Here is a 7,281-nt window from a genome sequence, read left to right on the forward strand (position 1 = left end):
GTCAATTTTTTGATATATAGCTACGCCAAAAAATGTCAGTGTGTAAAAAATTCAACAGTATTTTGTTTGTATCTCCTCATTATAATGAAAAAATTTAAGTAGCAATCTGTTTGTATTTTGACAATAGGCTGCCATCTCTTGTGAGACCCTTAGAGGAGGTTGTCGGCATCAGATTACGATTAAAATCTAGCATGAAGACTTTATGGCCAGACCATCAATCTATATTATCAAATTAAGCATGCAATTTTTATAAGAAATCCAAGCCAGGTTGTAGCCATCCTTCTCACAAGTGTTCATTCGCCAAAGTATTACCACAATTTGCAACATAGGTAATTATCAGTGCTAAAGGATCCCACTTTTGGTCTACCAAATCCATGTTGCTAAGGTAAATGTTTTGAGTATCTTTTACTAGTCCTCAATGTCTATAATGTATATACTTTCATATATGCTACAGACTCAGCTTTGTTTCTTGTTACAGATCCAACATATCATGTACATAAAATGCATTAAAAGATTAAAAACTCAAATACACTGAGTAGGTGCAGATGCACCTACCTGTATGTCATTTTTTCTATCCGACATTATCTCTGATGTGTAGGTGATAGAAGTTGGATGTAGATCTTCACAGTAGTAGATGTGCATTTTGTTGTTCTTTTGTATGTGTGTGTGTGTGTGTGTGTGTGTGTGTGTGTGTGTGTGTGTGTGTGGAGAAGGAGGCGAGAGTGGAGAAGGGATCTATCAAATGGCAAGGATTGGTCTTTAGTTATTTGGTAATTAACAAGAGAGCAATGCTTCCATACACTGAATCATGTGCTTCTGTGTGTGTGTGTGTGTGTGTGTGTGTGTGTGTGTGTGTGTGTGTGTGTGTGTGTGTGTGTGTGTGTGTGTGTGTGTGTGTGTGTGTGTGTGTGTGTGTGTGTGTGTGTGTGTGTGTGTGTGTGTGTGTGTGTGTGTGTGTGTGTGTGTGTGTGTGTGTGTGTGTGTGTGTGTGTGTGTGTGTGTGTGTGTGTGTGTGTGTGTGTGTGTGTGTGTGTGTGTGTGTGTGTGTGTGTGTGTGTGTAATATACCTTGCATGATCAATTAGGTAAGCACGGTATCAAGTGCAAATCGTGATTAGGATAAGGGGACTTCAAGAGGATTACAATCCTGATGAACTCTTTTGCATGTAGCTTTGTTGATAAAGTGCTCAATGTGCAAGAGCAAATCAAGCAAAGGAGCTAGCATGTCCGCCATAGTATGTCCACCATTGCAAACCAATTGTGTTCATGCAAGTCTGTGTGTGTGTGTGTGTGTGTGTGTGTGTGTGTGTGTGTGTGTGTGTGTGTGTGTGTGTGTGTGTGTGTGTGTGGTAGTTCTAAATAGATACATACACGTAAACGAACACTACTTGTTCACAGACCAAAAATTCTAGGCAAATACAATGGATTTGTACAATAATCTATTTGCTATTGACACAAAATTTTGTACAAGGTAGTGAAGAAAACAGAGTATAACAAGGGAGAAAGTAATCCCTAAGTCAAGGGAGATGCTGCTTCAAGGTAAATGATAAGCCTCATGTCATCAACCACCTAGGACAGAATGTTTCTATCAAAGAAGGTAGCCCTCACCTGCACCCATAGCCACAAGAAAACAATTTGTTAGCACGTGACTATACGCAGGTGATGCTGGGCATCCTAGTTTCTATCCATGTCGCAATGAAAAAACAAACACTTCTCTACATGTTTTGTTTTTTTGAAAACAGAATAAGAGTCCTTGGTTTTTAGCCAATCTATCCCGGAGAGTGAGATTTCCACAAAGCTACTATATATCAAGTTAGTTCCATATTTATTTTATAAAATATTCTGTTGAGTAACCTTAGTTAAAAGAGTTTTAAAGAGATTATCAAAAAACGAAGTTTTTTTTTTTCAACCCAAACTCATTCTTTAACCAGATCGGGGAGAATTTTACCCCATAGGAGCAAGCACAAGTTAGCTCAAGACATACAATCCTACACTAGATATCTTTTTTTTAATGGCTAAAACACCTCTTGAAGAGATAAAGGACAGCCTGCTTATGTATGAACAAAGTTTGAGCTTGATTTGGTTCCATTTTCAAAGCCTAAAAGGCCTCAATAGTATATTCGTGAAAGCCAAACCAACCCACAACAGAACTACACATTAAGGTCCACGACCAGCAGACCAACCTAGAGGAATCTGAAACATGAGTTTGGATTTTTTTAAAAAAAACTATACCACTACTAGAATTAAGAACCAATTTAATCCTTTCAAATGCCATCATTATTCACAGCCGATTCTCTTCCTATGTCATTGCTGACATAATCTTCCATAAAGCAGTAACAAATCCTTGTTTTTATCCTTGCTAACCGAGTAAATATTAAATCAATCCCATTAGTTGTTTACCCAATATTAAACAGAAACTGCAGATTTCTTCTTCTCATTATGGAAAAAAGAGCGGGCAAATTAGAAAGTAAGTTTTTATGGTGCAGACCAAAGTGCCATTCTCTCAAACACAACCAGCACAATTGGGCAAGGCAAAGCATCAAGCAAGAAAAGACCCAAACAGTAAAAGCCAGAAATATAGTAAAAAAAACCAGAGATCAACCAAAGTATTTTACCAAAGTTGCCCTCTCGCTATCCAGAGAGTAACCATAATACCTTACACCATGTTAAATGTATAATGCCAAGATAAAGAATATAGGTTTTCACAGTCTTTGTAATCGTTATCAAGCGGGTCGATTTGTAGTGCACAAAAAAAATTACTTCTACCTGATATGAAATGAAATGAGAGTATGTAAGGCCAAGTTTAAAAGAGCATAGTCTAGATCATCTTACCATAGGGGCACAAAACCAAAAAGCAGGCGAGATATTCCAAAGCTACAACATGTCGGGAAAAAAAAATTACTAGCTGTAAATGGTAAGCACTTGGTCAAGCTAGTGCAGTAAAACAACCAAACAGCCTTCGCGTATTTGAAAACGGTAGGCAACCATAATGAAACTAAAACTGCGAAGTAGATATCATTAGGTAATTATTTTTTTCACGAATCTTTTTACGATCCGGCAGTACATCAACATCAAATAAAAAAACTACCAGTGAGATACCACATGTTATTTAGAGATCTTTTTTGCATGCAACGGCCCAAAATCTGAGAATATATTCCATCACTACACATTCCACAAGCCGGAGAACAAAATACACCGAATATTCAAAAACCAGTTTATCAATATCTTTCAACCAAACTGCCAGGCCCCAATCTATAGTGCTAGATAGGAGAAGAAAACCACAAGATCAAACATAAGAATTTTTTTCAAAAGCAAAAAACCTGTAGACTCGGAGTACATGATGAATCCTCCATAGATTCCTCCTTTCCTTTAGGCATGATGCAATCTTAATAGTTTAGATGTAATGATAGCTTAGGTTGATGCTAAGTGAGTAAAGAACTCACCTGATCCAAAGCAGTGAGGGTTAAATAGAGGTCCAAGCCCAGTCGTATCGGATGGGACCTGACCTATGCCGACAAAACCCGCCATCGAGGCCGCTACTCACAGCCCCTGTCTCAAGGATTTCATTCGCACAAGATCCGGAAGTGCGTAGAGTTAGACGAAGCGTAAGTGCAGAAGCCTCAGAATTGGGCACACTCCTTTCTCTTGCAAAGGGTAGCGTGAAGCAGAATTGACAGTACAAGAAGAATTGCACTAGATTAAAAGTAAAAATAACGCTAACCAGGTGTCATAAGGTAGGGTCATTATTTTTATTTAGTGTTTTTAAAGCAGCAAAAAAAACAAGTTTTAGTAATTTCTAAAAAAGCAACTACCAAAAATTCCCCAACACTTACTTCCGGTAGTGATTTAATAAGATCCAGTAAACTTGAAGCAGTAGTAGCCAGTTTGAAAATATCAGACAAAATTAGCTGATTTGATGAGTGATAAAAATTTTCCAAAAAGGACTACTCTCTAACTCTGGATGATTGCAGATGAAAAAATCCACAATATTTCAAGAGAGACCATTTTAGGTAGGATGGCCTAGTTTGGTAAAATTCTAGGAGAAACATAAGTCGGAAAAAAAAAGCAAAGGTGAGAGAATGTGTTCCGGGGTGGCAAGAAGAGTTGGTTTTTTGTACAGAAAGTCACTGGGTAGGGTTGCAATCTGGGTCTATATAAGACCGGTGTTTGGTAAGTTTCTAGAAGAAACATAAGTCGGAAAAAAAAAAGCAAAGGTGAGAGAATGTGTTCTGGGACCCAATAGGAGTTGGCAAGAAGAGTTGGTTTTTTGTACGGAAAGTCACTGGGTAGGGTTGCAATCTGGGTCTATATAAGACCAGTGTTTTCTACTTCTGAGAGCATTGTAACAGGCTAGAGCAATTTAGCAAGTTTCTACAAAAACTTTTCTTAAGCAGTGTCTTACCCTTCATCAGCCATGGCTTATGATCAAGATCAGATAATATTAATAACGCTAGCCCATCTACAGTAGTCACGTGAGTCCATCAAGAGAAATACCATATACGTTATGAGCGTCTTCTATTCCCTCAATTAGGAACATCAATTCCATAGACAAAATGGTGGACATATCAAAATAGATTGACATGGGTGACCTTATGGGGTCGAGAACACTTCAAGAATAATATCCATCTGGCGATGGTAAAGGAAGCCCTGGGCTCAGATCCACAGTATTATTATATGGAACATTTAATGAAGCATGGAGTTTTTGAGCGGTTTTATTTGCTAACATGATTTCTACCTCATCGTAAGATATATTTGTATCGCCATTTTGGCCAACCCCCAAGAGGATAGTTTTAACTTCTCACCACAGACCAAGGAGTTTAGTGCCATTTTAGCTAGCCATATCCTTCCTTTGGCAAAGCGTCCTAACACATGTTTTTATTGCGATAGCTGCTTGTGTGATCATGTAATGGAAGGTTTAATTGAGATGTAAAGGTGAAAAAAAAAGGAAGGGTTATATTGAATCTAAGCCAGGCTTTTTTTGTCCAATTTATGTAGTGAAGCATGAGAAAGGACTCATGTAATCTTGTGTGTGTGTGTGTGTGTGTGTGTGTGTGTGTGTGTGTGTGTGTGTGTGTGTGTGTGTGTGTGTGTGTGTGTGTGTGTGTGTGTGTGTGTGTGTTATCTCACTTTGGAAAGAGGGAAAAACAGGCCAGTATAAGTAGATATCCACGAAGCGTGTTGGCAAGACGCCGCCACCATAAGATTTTCGAGCTGAAAATAGAGTGTTCAATGGAACACCGCATGCAATTGAGGGAAGAAAGCAGTGTCAAGCTAAATAAGGCTAGGTAGTTTAAGGTAGATTTTCCAAACTAAGTATTTGTTATTTAATACCCACATGGGGCCAGTCCCTTATCTATTAAGGTCACCAACCACTAGTATGATCATTTCCATCGGTTAAAGAGATAGAAAGATCAATAACTTAAAGGCTCCCAACTTCCCTCGTGTGAGTGGGTGGCCCAGTAGTAGGTGAATAATGTAGATGGTCAATAATATAAATTAGAGTGAGCCAGTGGGGACCCAACTAAAGAAAGATCATATCATAGAGTGATTGCAAAGGCTTGAACCAAGACGATGCCATAGACCATTATGATACTTCATGTGTGTAGAGGATAGTGCAAGTCAGAGCAACCAGGTTAGATGTTCAAAGGATGTCGTGATTGCATGTGAAGTTGCACACTTTGGTTTTGTAAGAGCGATATTCTTTATGAGAGAGATAGGAAGAGAGATGACTGGCAATGTGCAAGCATGACTTGAATTATAGAAAGCTTGTTTGGGTATAAATTGTATAGAGCTCTCATCTACTAAGGGTAAAAAAAAACTCACGTTTAAATATGTGTGTGTTTTAGTTATCTACATATATTACCCACAAACAAACATACATATTTTCAAAGACCAAGCTACCCAGATAAATACAAGGTTTATTATACAAAACAAACTTTAGACATCATGATTTTTTATAAATATCTTATAATTTTGGTACAAGTCACCCTCTGAATGTAGAAATTCTTTTACAAACTGCCAACCAGCAGCCATTCCTCCCAACAATAAAGCAATCAAAAAGCTGAATCAAGAAGAGTAGTCCTCACCTGCACCCATAGAACAACATAACATTTTGTTAACATTAGCTCTATATGCAGGTGATGTATGGGCATCCTAGCTGTTATCCATGTCACCAAGTTTCAAATTCTTTTTGCAAATAAACTTTATTAAAATATGAATGAACTCTAAAAACACTTTGGTAGTCAGTTACATCTTCATGCCGAACTTCATCAATTTACAAACTTCCAATGATTTTCTTTTAAGTATCTTTATAATTTATCTCCTTATTCTTGCAGGTTCGATTAAGATATGCTCTCTACCTCAACCATGCCCTGTTCTTTGCCGCAAATGATGCTATATATTCAGCCCTAGCTGCCTTAAGCTTTTTTGAGATCTCTGCTCTCTTGATTGGATCAACAGTAGTACTCATTCGAGCAGTCAACATATATCTTGGTAGACCCTGATATCAGTAAACAAATAAATTTTACACACTTTTGCAAATTTCTTTTATATATGAAACCCTGACAATTTTTGCCATAATTTTGAGCGACCTCTTCCGCTCTCAAGTTCCTGGACTCCATAAACACCAAAGCACAACTACAATGATTAAACATGAAGTGACCTGTACATACTATAGTAAAATGTCGCGTCAGAGAGTTTAGCGGAACGTATGAAATTCCATTTGCCACTAGCCGGTCTAGCTCCTATCCATGTCCCATTCTTTAAAATATGCCTCAACGTCGAGCCCTTCAAGGCAAAAATCAACTAGGATTATCTTTTGACGACCAATTTTACGCCAGAAATCAAGAACTTGAAGTTACTCAGTCATGCATGTTTAACAGCATTACTCTACATACCATAAAGAGTTTCACTTGAAACCAAAGAAAAAAGCCGAACCATCAGCTCCAAGAAGTACCAGCCCAAGCTAGAGGAGTCTCAGCCAGAGCCAGAGTAACACTATACCCTTCTTGGTTCGAATCTTATTTTATGCCAAATCTCAAGTAGTCAAGCATAAAGAATAATGAACCAGAGTATGGCAGCACGAGCCAGATCTAAGCGAAGCCTCCAAGAAACTAGTAGAAGGTATCTAAACCATAGTATATTTAATGGTAGCATCATCCCTTGATGTAGTGGAATAATTATGTACAAAACCAGATATATGCAAGATATCCAAGCAATTGATGAAGGTCATATGTTTTGCAATCATCATTACTCATATAAGATACAAGATCCCCTTTCAGAG

The sequence above is a fragment of the Adiantum capillus-veneris genome, chromosome 22, assembly GCF_014529385.1.
Source record: "Adiantum capillus-veneris isolate H3 chromosome 22, ASM1452938v2, whole genome shotgun sequence".
In the NCBI taxonomy this organism is placed as follows: domain Eukaryota; kingdom Viridiplantae; phylum Streptophyta; class Polypodiopsida; order Polypodiales; family Pteridaceae; genus Adiantum; species Adiantum capillus-veneris.